Source organism: Cardiocondyla obscurior, linkage group LG17 (genome assembly GCF_019399895.1).
Source record: "Cardiocondyla obscurior isolate alpha-2009 linkage group LG17, Cobs3.1, whole genome shotgun sequence".
In the NCBI taxonomy this organism is placed as follows: Eukaryota; Metazoa; Arthropoda; class Insecta; order Hymenoptera; family Formicidae; genus Cardiocondyla; species Cardiocondyla obscurior.
The window spans coordinates 1,819,634-1,838,155 of NC_091880.1; the positions used below are offsets into that span (position 1 = coordinate 1,819,634).

Sequence of the window (18,522 nt, forward strand, 5' to 3'; positions counted from 1 at the left end):
GCAAGCTTGTTAAAATAATGCAGTTGACAACAACACCTTGTCGCTATATTTTCTTTGATGACGCGTTTCGATAGTATACCGACGGGAATGAAATCGCGCTCGCGTGCGAAAGTTTCGGTCTCCGCGCGCGAGTAGAGCGCAAACAAAAAGTTTTAAATCGCTCAAACGTGATCGCGGTGGAGAAGTACGGCAGCGAGCGAATCTTGCCGGGGAGTTTCAGGTGTCTCTGGACCGAGGGACGGCCGGGGGGGGGGGGAAAGGAGGACGGCGAAGTGTAAACGATCAAAGAGTAACGCGTCACGAACGGCACCTGCGGAATTTCCTGCGGTTTGACTTCTGCAGGGATTAGCAAGGGGGCGAAGTCGCTTCGGGGAAGAGGATAATAGACAGCCACCCGATCCTGCCGGTAATAGGACGTTTTTGTCATGATCCTAAGAAATACAGGGGCACGAGGACAAATTGGATAATTGAAACGAATTCGGCTCGTAACTTCAAAAACTTCATTCGCTCGCCGTTAGCGAACCCCGTGATTCCCGACTTCCACCTGGAAGTTTGCTCGCGTGAACTTTCTTTCGGAAATCAGATCGGCGTACCGAGTTTGGAGAAACGCGACGATAAGCGCGGTATCTTTTAATACGAAAAAAAAACGTTTCGAGCGATTTAATTATTCTCTCGTTGTAGGAACGTATACATTGTCATCTCGACGCGATACTTTCTCGAGGCGGTCGCGGCAATCTCTCGGCAACTCGACGCCGCACGTCGGAGTGTAGCGAGTTAGTACAATTAAAATTAAAAAAAAAAATATAGAGGGTGGAATCTCGCCTTCGTTCTCTCTCATTAAACGGCGTGAACAATGAAGCGCGCCGCGGTCTGCAATAAACACTTCTGGAATTGGTTATTTTCCTAGGCGCCCTGACGAAGGTAATTGTACGTCAACCGCAGAGATTACCATCGTTACGATTGCCCTTTTGTTTTCGCAGTTCTCGCGCTTTCCTCCGCCTTACCCTTCTCTTCTTCATTCCGTCAACTTTTGTTTTCACCCCCGATGAGAGCCTTTTCGCCCCGGTTCCGCGCAATTTTTCGCGCCCCGATTGTTCGACGTGCGCCGTCGTGCGCATTTTTAAGCGGTGATTATGACGTAAGGGACTACGCTAAAAATGCGCGGTACGATTGCAAGTCGCCGACGTTTTAGCGAGAGGAAATTACCCGCTCGTAACAGACACCACTTAGAAACGGGCGAGCGTGTTTTTAGGCGGACGATCGTCTGGCGGCCAGGCGGCAATAAAACGCTACGTGGACATCGTAAAAATTAGCGGGAATTATTCATGTACTCGTAGCGGTAATAATGAGTCCTTCTCGAATTAAAACCGCGGTCGGTCGTGCTTTCACCGATGGCAATAATAATCCTCCTCCGCGGATTACAGCTTCCCCTTCGCGGCCACTGAGCCCGTCAACAGTGATGAGTACTTTTGCGTTGGACGTACCGCAATTAATTAGAAGAACGGCGTAAAAATCCATCCGGTTCTCGTTTGCAACAAAATACCGGGCTCCGTAAGAGCCATTTGCAGTATTTTTGCAAAAGAAGAGCCGTAACCTGCCCCCGCGCAAAAGAACCGGCGATACGGCTCGCGATTATCGAGCAGAATGCGCCCGTCTAGCTCGCGACACGTAATACAGCGGCTGTGATTACCTTTTCCTTCCTTTGTTGCGTTCTAATTGGAAAAACGTACTCATTGCGGTAAAAAAAAAAAAATAATAATAAAATCCAACAAAAAAAAAAAGAAGTAATCGCGAAACCGAGAGCGAGAGAGATCGAGAAAAAGAGAGATGTGATTGTGAAATTCCTTCGAGATCCACCGGAGATTCGTTATGCCGTTGTAAGGTTAATGAATGAAGGGTATAACGACGTAATGGATATATTCATTGTATGTTATTAAATTCCGTCGTGGTTCGCTGCGGCGCGAGCGGCTTTCGCACACCTTCTCCACCCGAGTAAGAAGAGCTCGCCGACAATAATATATGTATTATCGGCGCGTTGGACACGCTTATCACGCGGTAACCGATTTCTCATTCAGCACCGAGCCGACTCGGCGCGCTCGCGGAACGATAAATCGAGCGGGACCGCGCGATCGCGCCGAAGGACGCAGAGGCCGATTCATTAGCCGTCCGGCGTAAAAATCAAGGAGCTACCCTCGGCTCATTTGCAAAGCATCACACGGGCCCTCCCCGCAGCGGGCGCCGTCCACCTCCCGGATCATTTGCCTCTTCTAGCTGTGCGCGAAGAATTTCTCGCTTTGACTTCGCCTTACGCGTCCTCTCTCCGCTCGCGACGGTGGAAAAGGGAACGCGAGGGGCCCCGACGAAGCCGAGTACTTGTACAAACGTAGGATGAGCGCAGGGAAGACTCATCAGTTAATGGAGGCCGCAATTAATAACGCCGCAGTCGTTTATCACTCCGATCCGCGACTTATCCTCGCAAGCTGGCCAGGCGGGGGTTCCCTAACTTCCTGTCCTCGCTCGTTTCGTCCTCTCTCTTTATCCGCGCGGTATCGAGGCCCTTGCCGAGTTTTCGTAGACGACCGCTTCCGCGAGGAAGTGCCTCGCGCACGTAAGATTGTATCTTTGATGCCTGCGAACGAAATTCCGTCGAACGAGATACGCATCCGGCAGACGCGGTAATAAAGCGTCGGCCGAAGACGCGCGTAACGAGCTACGGAAAGGGCAAGAAGGAGATTGATCGAGCCGGAACGGTAAAGCGATGACGCGGTAATCGAAAGCAGTCTGCCTTCTTCCTCACGCACGTGTCGAATAGTAATATAAGGGATAGTAGTATAATACGTAGAAATATTTCCATCATCTCGCTCCCTCGCGCGTAAGTCGACAACGTCGACGATAATTTATTTCAGTATTATAATTAATTATTATCTCGCGCTCGCGTTTGTAGTCGCAAGGGAATATTGTCGCCGGCGTGACACGCGGGATACAGACTTTGTCTATATAAGCGATCTCGGAAATGTCTTTCCGAAGAATCTTTTGAGACGTTTCGTAATATCCGGATTGCCAGTGAAATGGACGGTTAAGAGCATCAAAACGGCTTGCTTTTCTAGAGAGTGCACTCGATAGTATAAACCTTACGGAAAAGAGTCGGCGCGAGCGAAAAAGAGAAAAAAAAAAAAAAAAAAAAAAAAAATATCGGCGCGGAAAAAGACAGGGAACCGTCGCCCCGGGTTTCGAGACGAAGGCGAGAGAGGCTGATGGCGTAGGCATCGAGCTCTTTGCTAATTAAGCGATCGCGTTGATTCGTAACAGAATCGAGCGTCGCATTTGCATATCCCTGCCGTTGTTTTGCTCCGTGTTTGGTGCTCGAGTCGGTCCGTGATTTTGCGAGCGAGCCGAATCCGGCGGATCGAAACGGCCCCTCCGACTCGTTTCTCCGCGAGAGAAAGTATCGGCAAGCGAGGCTGCGACGCGTTAAGAAATTACATCCACGTCTGGCGCGCCAGATTACATTTAATACACGGTGGCTTGTAAACTGATCGTACAAATTAATGGTTATTACTCGAGCGTTGCGTCGGGGGATACATCGCGCGTTTAGGGAAGCAGGAACGAGATCGCGATAATAACCGAAGTCGGTTGCTATGTGCTCGAGGTGACGAGAACGATATGCCCTCGGATGCTTCCGCGTGGGAGATGGATCGACGTCCAAAGACCCGTCGACGAGTCGAAATTTCGAAACTTTTCTCAGCGTATGCACGCGTCGGACCGACCTGATCGCCAATTAGCTGCATTACACGCGGGCGCGAAAGAAAGAAACGTTAATAACGGGCCGCGAATTCCTCCCCGGTTCTTTTTGCGTCCCCTCGAAGTCCCAAGCCCTCGCTCTCCTCTCCCGCCGGCGGACTTTTTGCCGGCGTTTATTTCCTCACCGGCGGCCCGTGGCGTTTTCACGCATCTCCGACTCGTCTCTTTTTCCATCGGCCGAGAAACGGCGATCGCTCCCTCGGTCTCCTCCACCTTTCTCACATATTGAGACATAAAATCGATAAGTTTTTATATTGGTTACTTAACCGGCTCCGAGAAGCGGCCGGAGGTGGCGCGGCATATATTTATACATCCTGGCGGGACGATGTTGAGAGCCTTATTCTCGACGGGCCGTGCGAGCATCTTCGATCAGAAGGAGCGACGATCGGAGGAACTGGTTCTCGGAGCAGCGCGCGTGTTATCCACGCCCGCGTGCGCGATTTACGAGCCGTAGGCCCGCGTTTCGGCGTTATTGATGAAAATACAAGCGGACACTCGAAAAGAAAGTTTATCTCAAGGGGCAGGGGAGGGAGGGGCCTTCTCTTCGGTCGGCCTTTTATGTAAGTTTAATCTAACGCGTTCAACTCTCGCGACGTCACAATATTCGGCACGGTTTACGGCTCGCGGCTTTTTCGTTATCGCGTTGCATTTAAATAATATTTCGTGGTTGATATCTCAGTGATGCCGAAATGTTTACGTGTAAAATTGCCGTCGAGCGGCAGAGAGCCCGGGGGACATTTGCATTTTAAGAATACCGCTTCGCTCCGGCGCGAATAGAGAAGGGCTCTTGACAAATTTTGCGCGGGGGCCGCTCGCTCTTTCGTTAAGGACCGAAATTTAAGGCCGTCTTTTTTCCTCACTCTCTGGCGCGCGTCTCATTATTATCTTCGTCGATAGCGTCGAGGTTGACACTCGACTGTCGCTAATAACTGCAGCCTGGCCTCTCGTATTTATTTTCCCTCCCGACCGTTTCCATCCGCGCTCATTATCGAGTTTCTTACATTCGCGGGAGAAAATATCGATCAATTATTTTATCGTTTTGCTAATCCCCTTATTACCAGGGGCTGCACAAAAGCCCAAGAGGCAGAGAAAAACGGTAGAGGCAGGGGGACAAGTGCGAACGCAACGGTTTTATCTTTATATCCTTGGCCTATACTTCTGCTTCATTTTGCGCGCGAACGGAAAGGCGAAAAAGAAAAGACAAGCGGGGAATGAGCGAGCGGGAACAGAGCCGAGCGGGCGAACGTGAATGGAGAGAAATGCTAAAAGGAAGACGTGGGTTTGGAACGGAGAGAAGGCGAGGGATCGGCTTTCATGCCAAGCCGCAGTAAATTTGCGCGGTCGCGACGTAGAAGCGGCCGATTTCTTCTGTGCCTCACCCTTAATCTGCACATCTGACTACCTAAATTGGCTTGAGCAAAGCTAATCTCGACGGCGTTATCAATTAGCCGCGTCGCAGATAACAAGTCGGCCCCTGGGCGTTTATCGTATTTTTCCACCTTCGAAACCGCAGATCTCTCGCGGAGGGCCTCAAACGTCGAGATTTTTGTCCACGTCCACTCGACGATATTTCAGTTGTCAAGGATTAAATAACAACGTCGGTGTACTTGAATAAAATCGCGCACGGGAGGCTCGCTAGAGATATAAAATTGTCGAGCAGCCCGAATCAAACTCGCGATTTTCGTCGATTTACGCGGGGGAGGGCTTGTAATAATCAAATTTGACCTGACTTACGTAGGCGCGCTGTAAAGCTTTATCAAGATGTGATTCAACGTTGCGTATTCATGCGAGAGAGAGAGTGGAGTGGAGTGCGGGGGACTCGGCGGGAGGGGGCTCAGGAAGTCGTTACGTATACGAATGAATCCGGTAATGTACTCCGATCTCGATAGCGACTCGTGTACATCGCTAGGCCGGTTTCGCTCTCGCCGACCGTATCTCAGAGCGCCGGCCCTCGCGGTACCACCGGGATAAGATACCACCGTGGGCCGAAGTCGAAGGGTCCGGGCGGTTAGCCTCGCTCGGCTACTCGGTGGAGCGCGAGCGAGCGCAGTAAATATATTCTTATCTATCCGCCAAAAAGTTCAGCCGAGCCGCTAATTAAAGGTATAACCCCCCCTCCCGCCTCTCCCGTCCTACCCGGCCACCGCGGAATTCTCAAGTTGCCGCGATATGAAGGAGAGGAAAGGAGACAGAGGTAAAGAACGTAAGCGAGAGAACGGAGCGGAGCTTGGCCATGGTGTTTAACTCGGTCCCGGAATTTATTATGAGGCAACGGAATGCTCCGTTAACACCCGGCGGCATACGACACCGTCGCCATTCTTTTTCGGGGCGAAATTTCGCGCCCCGGCTGGACTTTTTAACATCTCCGAACAGCATTTCTCTTTTTCGCTTTCTCTTGCTCTCTTTTTTTCCTCGGGTGCGATTTGCGTCGCGCAGCCGGCACCGTTTCCTCGGAGCCTGGCGCAATAACGCTGAACGACTTGTATTAATTTTGGCACGCGCGATACTCGGCCGGCCGACGTTGCATTCGGTATAAACGATCACGGCCGCATTAATTGCCGCGCCACACGCGAGAAAGGTTCGACCAGACTGGATGTAAAATTAATTTTACCCGCGTGTGCGATACCGGTCTCGATAAGGCGACAATACGTTACGTTTTTTTTCTTTTTTTTTTTTTTACTGTTTTACAATACATTAATAAAGGAACCCTTTGTTTTCGAGCGCGACAATAATATTTCTCTGTTGAACGCTTGATTAGTCGCGATCTTTTTATTCTACAATATTCAGTCGCCGATGCACCTTGTTTATCAATATTTTTACAATTAAATTTCTTGGGCGAATTTAAGGAAAGACGGGACGCATCGCCGAAGCCGGAGTGTAACTGTAACAGTTTTGCGGCAAGCGTAGTCGTAACTCTATTCAAACTGCAGTTGTGTACCGGGCTACGTTAGAGAGAACAACCCTCAGAGACTTATCGTACTTGAAAACTGACACTAATTAACCCCACGGGGTTATGTAGGCCGCGATAGTTAAACTATTTGCGAGCGAAAATTATGTCGCGCGAGCGCCGAGGTATTTGTCCATCAGGGACGCTCTCGGAGCAAAAAATAATTCCTTTTATCTTATTTATTGTCTTATTGAGAACAGTTGGTTGATTTTTGCGAATGCGAGTCCTGAGCTATTGTTAAATGTAAAATGATAGCGCGGCAAATACCGTATTGCGAATTTTCGCGTAACATTTACAAAAAGTGACGTATTGTGTTGCAAAATTGGCCGCGGAATTTACAAATGGATAAGGTGGAGAAGAGAAACCGCGTAGTTTCGAGGCTCCTGTATATATAAAATATATATATATATATACATATATATCTCTTTGGAATTGGAAGTGGCACGGGCTGAGTTGAGTGATCTACGAGCACTCGACACGCTTCGGGGCAACAAATGCGCTTCTCTACGATTTCACGGCGGGCGGTACGTCGTACTGGTGACAGCTTGCCTTTTCGTTTGCTCTTTACACGATCGCGAAGCATCCAGGAACGCTATCACGTGTAGTTTTAACCGCACCGTCGCGGTTCGCAATCGATACATTAGTTTTAATCGTTTGACGAGCGATGACTTTTTCCGCCAGCGCGCGTTTTTTTGGGGTTTTTTTTTTTTTTATTTGGATTAATGTACGTTATTTTTTAAATTTTACTTTTATCACGTGTTTATTTTTTTATAAATGTTGTCGATTTTATCGTTTTATTTTCTGCCGATGAGTTTATATTTGAATTAAAAACATCGGTATTGTAATCCATATAACGGCGCGACAATATTTGCGCGAGATCGCGTATGCATTGTCGCGTTAAATATTTTCGTTTGCGGATAAAAAGCGAAGTTACGATTAAGAGATTTATACGCGCGCTAAGATATTTCGGAGCGTTAATTTAATTTAATTTTTTTTTTTTTTTTACCCCAGCGGATAAAATAAAAGTTTTCGAGGTCAGTGACTTATCCGTGCCACTGAACCGTCAACGGGTTGAACAAATGCCACCGACCCGATGAATTCCGCTTTAATTGGCGAGATTCCGACAATACCGGTATATCGTTTGAAATCTTTATGTCAGAATGCTTAATTGTGCGACCCGGCTTGCAACGCGGTTCGTGCACCACGAAACTGTATTTTCCCTCCGGCGGATATATCTTTAGTACTATTCAGTTCTGCAGCAAAGGGAGCAGAAAGGGCGTTGGTTCAGGATCTGTAATCGCGTTGACAAATGGCGCCCCCGAAGCGATAAATTGTTCTCTAGTTTGTAGCTCCTACCATCGATTACGCTATCGCAGTAATTATAGCGTGGCACATATAGCAGGGATTTTATTTAAAAAAAATAAAAGGAGTAACTTGAGAACGGGAGTTATCGATTAAGCGGAAGAATTCTTACTCGCGAGTTTTATTCGTTCGGTATTAACGCAGGCCGTATCCTAGAGTCTATTTAAATAAGATATAAAAATTAATTATTGCTATTTTATGGCGGCGCTAAAATGGTTATTTTGGTTGGCTCGCTGTCCCGCGGGAGTAAACGTGAGCTTCATTTTTATGATTTTGTCAGATTCAATAAATATTTTTATTCTAATTATTATTTTTCTATGTTTCAGGTAAGTGTCAACTATATATACCGTATAAAAGTTTCTCTGGATCTCGCGCTGTTCGATTTGACCCGGTTATTCAGGTAATGAATTCTATTTTCAAAAGGGGATATATAGAAATTTAATTGCCGTCACTTTTTCACGTTGGTGATCGGTTCCATCACATGGCACATTCATGCCGCGATGGTAAATATCGACTTAATTTTTACTATTTTTACTATTTTGTCAATTTTCATTATTATTATATTTTCACATGCAATACACTTTTTTCCAACGTGTATTGTAAAAAAAAAAAAGAAAAAAATATAAAAAGAGAAAAAAGAAAAATACATGACTCACCGATCGATGCGCAGCGGCGGAGATACAGCAACGCAGCTATGACGATTTTGTAACACACAAATAAAAAACATAAATTGTAGGGATGCTTGAAATAGTTTCTATTGTTAAAAAAACAGTTTTACGCACTTCTAATTAGTTCTTTAATTAAATAGCGAAACATAAAGTTATTTATTGTCTGAACAAGATCTTTAACAAATTCAGTTTTACTATGCTGAGTAGACTTTCTTCATTTTATTAATTATTGAATTGTTTATTTTAATTATTATCGAAACGATAAAGCTATTCTGATAAATAGTGATAAACTAGAAATTCAATGAAAATACAAAATTATATTAACCTCAACGTTGCTCCGCCGAAGCAGGATGCCCTTTCTGGGCCTCCTCCTCCTCTCAGTTTGGAACATCGCGTCGTACTTTCCTTTCGCGTAAAAGATACTTGCGGAAATCGCAATTAAACCCTGAATCGCGCGATATAGCGCGGCACTCTCGTATTTAAAGATCACACGATAACTTCCGCGTCCGATTACTTTAAAGGGTACTTCAAAAAAAATATAAATTTACTAACCCTAACGCAACGAACATCAGCGAGCAGACGATTAAAACAAAGCCTGACACCGTGCGCCACTCGCATTTTGCAATATCCTTTGTAATATAAAATTAAAAAATCGATTCGCATAAGAATATCGTATAAGAGTACAGATCGGACGTTAAACTGCGACGTTAAAAGTAATTACAAGTAAGCTGCGCGAAGTACTGGTTGCGTAAATGCTCTCCGCGCGATGAGCACCGATCGTGGAAGCTGATACAAGGTTAGTTCGCATCAACTAGCATGTCGTTAAGTTACTTGAAACTACTTTTCTTTTGGACCGGGAACACGTGGCCGTGAAATGCGGCGCAAGGTTGCGCGCTCGAACGACCGACTTTGTTTATGTATGTACATTGAAGACCAGATATGACGTTTGCTGCGATGAAGGCGGCTTGCGTACGTGACTTTTGCATGGTGTGCATTAAGTCTCACACGAAGTACGTCATACATGTATCACACATGTGCCACGGAGCGCGGGTAGTCGAGGACTGAAGAACGCGTCCCCACTACTTACTCCCTATACTCGGCGGCCGAGGGAGGGGATGAAGAGAGGAAAAGTCACGTATGTTAGCCGCCGTCGTTGCAGCAAATGCCATGTCTGTCTTTCAATATATTAATGATCTATCTAGACACCTCAACAGCGCTCTAAAAAAATTTATAACGTGAATATTATGCCGAATATTAACTTGAAAAAACACGCTGCGATTTCGATATTGCTGGATCTCGTGCGCGGCGAAGCTTACCGCGACGGAACTCTTACGGTAGCGTGATATTGTGTCGTAAGATTAAGCACCGCCGATGCCGACCATACTGATGCACGTTCTCTCCCCTCTTTCGTGGCTCGTTTCGCTTATCCGAAATATCGCCGGAATTTGTATAAAAAAAAATCTTTTTTTCCTTCCAAATAAGACGATTAAGGCCGCGCGCGGCGTGTAATGCGGTCCATTAACGTGTCGCGGCGCGATTATTCATCTCGATACGTACGCGCGCGCGGTTACGAACGCCGCTACTGTATTTTCAAAGAAGTCCGAAGGGAGTTTACGTGACTCGACGCTGTTGCCGGCCGATAATCTAATCGGCCAAGTCGTTTAACGAAACGAACGGCGAGAGAGAGGAGAACGTCATAATTCGGATTATCATCTTCGAATCATGTTTCAAGCGCGTAACGCGACAGCGGGCGTATTGTTGCGGCGCATATTTTTATTATAACGAAATGCCGCCCGGAATGGGAGAGAGAAATAAAACAACTTTCCGCCATTTCCATCGTTCGCGGGCAATCCGCATGGTATTCGCGTTGTAATTACTTCCTGCGAGCGCGAAACCTCGAATGCCGGCCAGCCCAATCTGCGCCTGCGGCTGGTAGCGCGGAAGTCCGACGAAAATCCATTCGGAAAATTTATAATATAATAACGTAATTCCGCGGGCCGGTCATTTATTTCTGGCATCGGGAATTGCCAGTCACTCGAATCGGTGAACATTAGTTTCCTAGCCAGTTCAGGTCGATGTACTTCGCTTATTTTCCAGCTTTGAGAGACGCTCTCTCTAATTCATTAGAGCTTTCACGGGGACCCTAGGTACGCTGCGCGTCTGCGGCAAACTGCCATTCTTAATTCAGTTCATTTATCGCCGACGCGATCCTCCGCGGGTTAATTCGGAGTGCATCTTGACGCACGCGACTGATTAGACTAGGTCTACAATAAACACAGCGAGACTTGAAACTTCAGAGAGAGATGATCGAATGTAACTAAATAATTTTTTTACGATTTAAAAAACTTACCACGTTACTGTGGGACTAGACTTACAATTGCGGTATGGTTCTTGCACGAATCGCGTCTCGAAGACAATGGAAAAAATTCTGGACTCTACTCTGAAGAAGAAAATGATCGAAGTCCGTCCGCGCGGAAGTTATCTCTCCTCGCGCGAGTCTCTTCTTCTTTACCTACTTACTTAGTATCTATTGTTGAAAGGAAATTGGCCTGGGACGCCCTGTAGAGGCACGCGATGTCGTTAGCTAGGTATTATCCTCGCGTGTGCACTTCTCTCTGATGTTTAAGCTTGGCTAACGGCCATTGTGCTTCACGCGAAACGCACTCGATCTCATTTACGTATTCGAGGGTACCTCCCGATGTATCATCGACCTTATGGGCGTCAATTCGCCCTTTCGCCATGTCGCCGGGCTCAGCGGCGCCCAGGCGAAATCTACTTCCGGCTTCTCGGCCGTTGATTTAATTACTCGCCACTCGCGCCGGTCGTTTAATCATCCGCGATGTACCCGGCCGGCTCGAACGTGTCGAACGCATCCCGCGTCGGAAGTCTTACGCCGGCCTCGCTTAGGACGGCGAGCTATTAATCTCTGTAGCACGCCGACGAGCTCGAGGAAGGTCCGCGCAGCTTCCGAGAAGTATCATTTATACCGGACCGCTCGGAGCATCTCGAGATTCGCTTCAACGATCGCGAGCGTTATCGTGGATAGTCTTCGCGAGCTATAGGTGTCGGAAATGCGACGGTGACATTCACGAGCGACTTCGAGCTGTCCGCTTCATTAATCGACGTGTTTTCGCTTCTGTCGGCTCGCGAGGCGAGATCGCGAAGAAACGAGAGTTATCTGAATTTACATAGCCCGGCGCCTCGCTAAAGGAAAGCACGGCGCGAGTCCTTAACGTCGCGAAGTAAGATTGACAAAGCTTCCGTCGATATTCACGGACCGACGAATTTTCAGCGCGAGGAAAAATATATGTGCACGTCGACAGCGGGTCTCGCGAATAATTTGATTTATTTCCCGCGAGTTTTGCGGCGGTCGGGAATAATATTTATTCGGAAAATATTTTTTTCCGTGAAGTCACGCGAGATCATCTGGCAAAATGTTCATTTAGTTTATATAATGCTAAAACAAATACTCTGCCGGGTATATAGCATTTGTCCGAAATATGCCGCGCGTTCGGTGTAAAAATAAAATAAACATGGTATTGTTAGTTTTCTCCGGCAGGGTTTTGCAGGCCGAACTAAAATATTTAGCAGCTGGTGTCCGCCGGAGCGATCGAGCACCACGGTGATGTGCAATTACTCTCCTCGCGGTCATAGAATTGTCGATTGACGCTCGACTTTTTTTCTACCGGTCCAGCGGGATAATCTCGAGTGACTCTCGGGCCGCAGGAACGGCGCCGTCATTGCCGTCGTAACTCTATTAACGTCACGCTAAGCGAGATATAGTGAAGGCTTGAAAAACACGTGCTTCGCTTAGGCGCGCGCGCGGGATGCTGCGGCAGCTATGAGAAAAGCCCGAGCTCGTGAAACTCTACGGGGACGAGGGAGGGATGCGGAGGATCGGAACCCAGTAGAGTAAGAAGGGCGGAAAGAAAGCGTGGACACGGTCGACGGTGGTCAGCGAACGGGGTAGACCCACGACTATTAGTCACCCACCCTCCTTCTCTCCGGCCTCCCTCGCTTCCGGCTTCCGCTGCAATCACTACGTAACTCACCCCCTCGCCTTTCCACACCGGGTTTTCCCGCTCTCCTCCCTTTTTTTTGTCTCTCTCGCTCGCTCCTTCTTTCCGACGTCCGCCGATCTTCCTCTCGCCTTCGTTCACAAGAGCCGATATAGCACCCCGCCCTTATCTCGTCGCGCTGCCGATCGCTCTTGCGCGAGGGATGGTTCGATTACTCTTGCACGACGCTTACTATCTTATTCCCGAGCCGTTTCTCTTTTTACCGCCTCGTCATTTCTTACAGAAACGGCCCATCGATCCCACCCACGGCCACGTCCTCTTCTTGCGCGGCGCGCTATCGCCCCCGCGTATATCTTCTATAATGCCGGGTGATAATACGATTGGCCAAGTGTGCGGGAGATATCCCGCCGCCATCGTTGCTAAATTATTAGTAATACCTGTATGCATACACGTGTAACGTCGCGATAAAATATGAGGTACTGCGCCGACGTAATCCGCTCGTGTTATTATATATCGCCGCGCCGTTAATACGGTTTTCGCGTGAAATAGAATAAAATAGCATACGGTACGCTCAGAATCCAGGCCAGATTTGCTCCAATTAGGGAAAGAAGGGTTCGGGATCCGGCCATAAAATAACAGATACCCTCGAAACGATCGCGAAATATACTTATGGACGTAATAAAAAATCAATTGAGCGGGAAGGGGAGCGACACTTATGCCTTGTATTAGCAGCGATGTAATCGAGTTTGTTTTGAGCCTGTTACGAAACCGGATACGCGCCGCCATTAAGATGCCTCTTGCAACTTTACCCCCGCCTCTCGCCCTTCTTCTCGCAGGACAGACACCGTGGAGGAAACGCAATTGTGGCAATTTCTTCAACGTGCTCTCTCGCATTACGCCATTATACGGAGTATCCCGGGCGGCGCGACTTAATTTTTCACCGCTCAGCGTGACCCGCTGGATGCCGACGAAGGCAAAGTTGGGACAGAACAACCCTCCCTCCACCCACCGATGTAGGTATTTGCGGTAGTTCTCCGTCGCGGAGGTTGCGGCTCGTGTTTTCTCGAAAGAATATTCGTTCTGGCTGTGGCGCGCGAGGAAATCCCTCCTGGGTGGACAGCGAGAAAAGGCGGAGGAGGCTTTCGCACGGCATTCTTAATGCGGGACGAAACTTTGCGGAAGGGCGAGTGTTATCCGTACTTTCGTGCTTCCGGCGCGCTTCGAGCGTTATTCTTTCTCGAGCGGAGAAGTTGAAACCGGCCGAAAAGGAAAGTGAGGATTATGACGGATGGATTTTACGTAGACTTTTCTCCGCGGAAAGTTTCGACCCGCATTATCCCGCGCCGCGGCGCGAAAATATTTAGAGTGTGATAAAAGTGCGAGGGGAAATGGTTGATACGAAATTTATATCCCCGCGGTAGAGATATTTGTTAAGTCTCGCTGAGAATAGAGGCCCCTCGTCGTGAAATGCGCGATTTTAGGATAATTATTTTGAACAGTCAGCCGTTCTTTCTTCACGTTGGTTAATTATTTTTTTCGATTTTGCAAACGCGAAGAACTCAGCTCTGTCTCGCGTTATTAATTTCCTTCTTGCGCCAAAAACCCAAATTATTTACTCTCACACTTAAACGACTCGAAACGCTCACGTATGATATTAATGCAAAAAGAGAAATCGCCGCGACGGAGGTTAATTCGAGCCGCTGCAACGATGAAGACGCAGAATGCATTTTATTAATGCGCCGGCGAACGATACAGCCGCGCGGTAAACTCAAAGCATCGCGGGCGTTCTTTTTGTGCGTTGAAATAATTTAACGTCGAAATTTTGTGCGAGTAGGTATCTTATATGCATCTCGCTGCATCCCAAGTATGTGTCGCAATTGATAATTAAATAACGCAATTATACTTCACGCATACAAATATGGTAGTTATGTGCATCCCACGAAACCAAACTTATACGTCGTAAACTCACGTCAACATTTTTAATATAAAAGAAAATAATAAAAAACGAGATTCACATAAATCATTAAAAAAAAAAAGTATAAATAGTTCTAGATAAAATAATCCAGTTTCCAAAGTTTTATAAATACATTTCAGTAAAAAGAAGCCTTCGCTGTCCGCGGCGAATTATCATTTGTTATCAACACCGTGCGGATATTCCGCTGACTTCTAAACGTTTCGCGTATCGCGGCGTGTAAACGCGTTTGTTTGCGGAGATAGCTCCCCTTCCTCCCTCCCGCGTCCCGCGGCCTGTCCGTTTTCTTTGAAACGCCGCGTAGAAAGAGGAACGAAATATTCTATTTGCCTGGAAAACGCGGAATACGCTATCTGCACCGTTGACGGCTCAGATGCAGATGCAACCGTGTGGTCGCACGTGTTGCCCGGGGGACGACACGTGTGCGGCCCGGCTTTTCTCTCTGCTTATATCCGACCGTCTATAGACCGCCCCGCCAACGAAACTGTGTCACCGTCCGCAGTTTTATCATGTAACATTTTTCTTCGTGCTTTTTCCCGGAGTTACATCCCCTGGCGAACGTCGCCGTAGCGCGGCTAGGAACGGCGCTCTCCCTCCTCCCCCTCCCCCCCCCGAGAGTGAAATATACATGCTTCCTCGAAACTACCGGCGTTCTTAATCCTTAAGCGGACGCTAATCCTTCGGATAACGCTTCGCCCCGGCGATGAACTCTGCGGAAAATCATTATAGCAATTTGCGTACTTGGCGGGATATTATAGCGATAGGGATTTCAGGGTAATATTTATCGCGAATGGCGGCGCGTTAGAGACGAGAACGATTTGTTATACGTATATACGAGTCCATTATAGCAGACGTCCAAAGTGGAATATGCGCTGTCCTATTGATTGTCTTGCCTTAGTCAGCACTTGTAATCGCTCGGCGAGATGACACAATTCCTGTCGAAGCCGCATTACGTCTGCTATAATCGGCGACTTGTCTATCAAAGGGCGATGGCGCGGTTAATGGGATAAGGGGAACGGCTTTACCTCCGTTTTCCTCGGAGTTAACAGTATGCATTGTGCTCTGTAATTACGATTCGACGGCTCGAAATGTCAATACGGCCCGATACGCTTCTCGCGCGAAGTGTCCCGGCGATAGATTAGCGCCACATTTCACAAAGCTGAGGTCTTGCACGCTTTCTCTCTCTCTCTCTCTCTTTCTCTCTCTTCTATCCCGTCGTTTCTTCTGATCATCCTAGCGTATCTTTCGCAACGCATCCGCGTACGTGCCGCGATATCTACGTATTTTAGAGCCCTTGAAATTACGAGTGCGCCGGCAATTGCCAACGCTACCGACGGCACGAGTACGCGAGAGCCCTCGTTAGCGCGGCACCGGCGTCGGTTTACGTGGCGAAATATGAAAAGCGAGGCTCGCAGAATCAAGGAAGCAGCTGGGTAAGCAAAGGAGCACAGTTTGTCCTTTTCACGTCTCTCTTTCTACCGTTTTTTCTCGCCCCCCTCCCTCTCTCTCGTTCGCTCTCTGTGTGATATTATGGCGTTTGCGTCGTATCATTGCACGTGCATCAGCGCAGCAACCTCCTTCTCGTCGTAAACCAGTTTTACGACCCCTCATTTGTGCCTTAATCTGGTAATTAGCAGATTTCACTTAGAAGGTGGCAATGACTGTGATTAGTGACGGCGGGAGTAGTTTAAAAAAATACGGGAAAATTTTCCATTGTCGCCGTCGACGCGACGCACGGTGGGACGACACGCGCGAACAAATATCGCGATTGCCTCGCGAGTAATTAATTTAATTCGTATGATCGGGCGAGATGGATATTACAGATATCTCTACGTTTTCCACTTATTTTTAGACGGCTCTGTAATTAACGTGAATATTAGTTGATCGAACTTTGGATCGCTCGCGCGGCAATATGTTATCGGGATTATCGAGCCGAATCGTGCCACGTCATTTAGCTAGCGAAATGACGCAAAAATGCTCCGAATTGGACGGTGACCCTAATGCCCGACGTTGTCTGGACCACTTCGTCCCGGCGGTCTTCTCTCTTTCTTTCTCTCGCGACGCAGAGCCAAACTAATGCCGCCATTTCCACTTTGTCCACTCGAGTTCTTACGCACCTATTCTTCCCGAATGTCCGTCCCCGCTGCTCTTTGAGCGAATCTAGCGGAAGAGACCGCATTTATCGTCCGCCCGCGCACACAACCGCCGCGAAACTGCGGAGAAAGATACGGGCGAGATGAATATACGACGTGCATTAGCGTAAAACGCTGACCACGTCGTCGTCATCGACCTCGAGTAAGGATCTCCCGCGCTCAGTTAAACTCCGTTATAAAGGAAGATACGAGCCCTCGAGGCACTGCCAACTGTCCCGGCAATGTGGACGACGACGTCGACGCAATGACAGTCGTCGTTCGATGGGTCAGAATAGAGACATTTCTTGTCGGGGTACGAGGGGCAGGAGAGGGGGCGGGAAGCAACGTTTAACCCCATTAATCACATTATCCGGGCGAGGTTTTGCCGTTTCTCGTTTGGCGAGCACGACTACGCCGGAGCTGACTCGCTCGGCTTCCTGACCGCGCAGCGGTCCACTTCGGAACCGACCGGGACGCGACTTCGCTTCTTACGTTCACCGACCGCATACAGAAATTCATCGTCGAGCGCGTTGTCAAATTGTAATTAGAACTCCCGCAACGTTCGTTCGCCACGCGTGTTACGACGCGTCGAATTAATTCGCGTTGAAATCAGATTTTTCGCGCGGACTCTCGGGTGCCTTCGTCGACCGATCCGCGAGATCGCGCGCGAATTGAGATGATTAGACGTTTGCAATTAGAAGCGACGGCTCTTTCGGAGACGTACCTATCTGACGGCCAGATTGGAATCTACGCTTCCCAGATCCGAAACGGCCGCGGCGTACAATGGCGGCGTTTGGACGCGCGTCTGGCCGCAAGGACAGGGCGCATTCGTATTCATACGGAACATTCGTACGAGAGTATACGTAAGTACCCGCGTAAGTTAGGGAGTTTGCGGAAGGCAGAGTCAGTAGCCGACCCGTGGCACAGAGGAGAAGACAGAACTCGGTTTGATATATGGCTACAAGTTCTCCTCCCGGCGCGGAAGCGGGAACACAATCCAGGCGCAATTCCCTTCGTCCCTCCGACCCCGTTCCCGTTTCGCCTTCGGCCCGCCCGCCCCGCGGCTGCTCGCCCACCTCCTCTGGTGACCGTTACGGCCATCCCGAGGAGCGCCTCGGACGCGGGGAGTTAAGACGTATGAACGCATTTGTACAGCATCCATCACGCGCGCGGATGAAACATGGCACGGACGTTACCGAGGTGCGATGAAAATGCGATGACAGAACGGAGGTAGTGTAGTATACTCGCGTAAAGTCGTCCGCGGACTTATGTCTCGTGTCAAACTCGATGTGAGAGCGCCCGGAGAAAGCAATGTTCTCGGGACGGTACTCCGGCACTTTGGTAGTTCGTCGGGGCGCAATTTCTCGTGAAAACGCGACGGGACGGGCCCGGACGATGGATCGGGCACGGCGTGCGTTTTAAAATCACGGTAATAACAATACCTATAATTAGTCGTTAACAATATTCAGCGCGACGAGCGAAACGCATAATGAATAAACGGTTCAATTAACGGCGGCAAACAAGTTTTAAATATATAATAATTTCACGGTTTGCGCGAAATTATTCGCGAGGCTCTCCGGCGATGACTGTGCGGCTGCAAAATAATAACGAATAAATTTTC

The 18,522-nt window shown here is 48.4% G+C and overlaps 1 long non-coding RNA gene across 3 annotated transcripts in view; it reads left to right on the plus strand.

Annotated features, from left to right (window-relative positions):
* Positions 1-18,522, plus strand: part of LOC139109400 (uncharacterized) — a 256,864-nt gene that overhangs the window by 98,400 nt on the left and 139,942 nt on the right. The window contains exon 3 of one of the 3 annotated variants that reach the window (XR_011546831.1): positions 8,437-8,641. The exons of the other annotated variants lie outside the window; for them this stretch is intronic. This is a non-coding gene — a long non-coding RNA (uncharacterized lncRNA). Of the gene's footprint in view, positions 1-8,436; positions 8,642-18,522 lie in introns of those variants that run through there. 3 annotated transcript variants of the gene reach the window in all.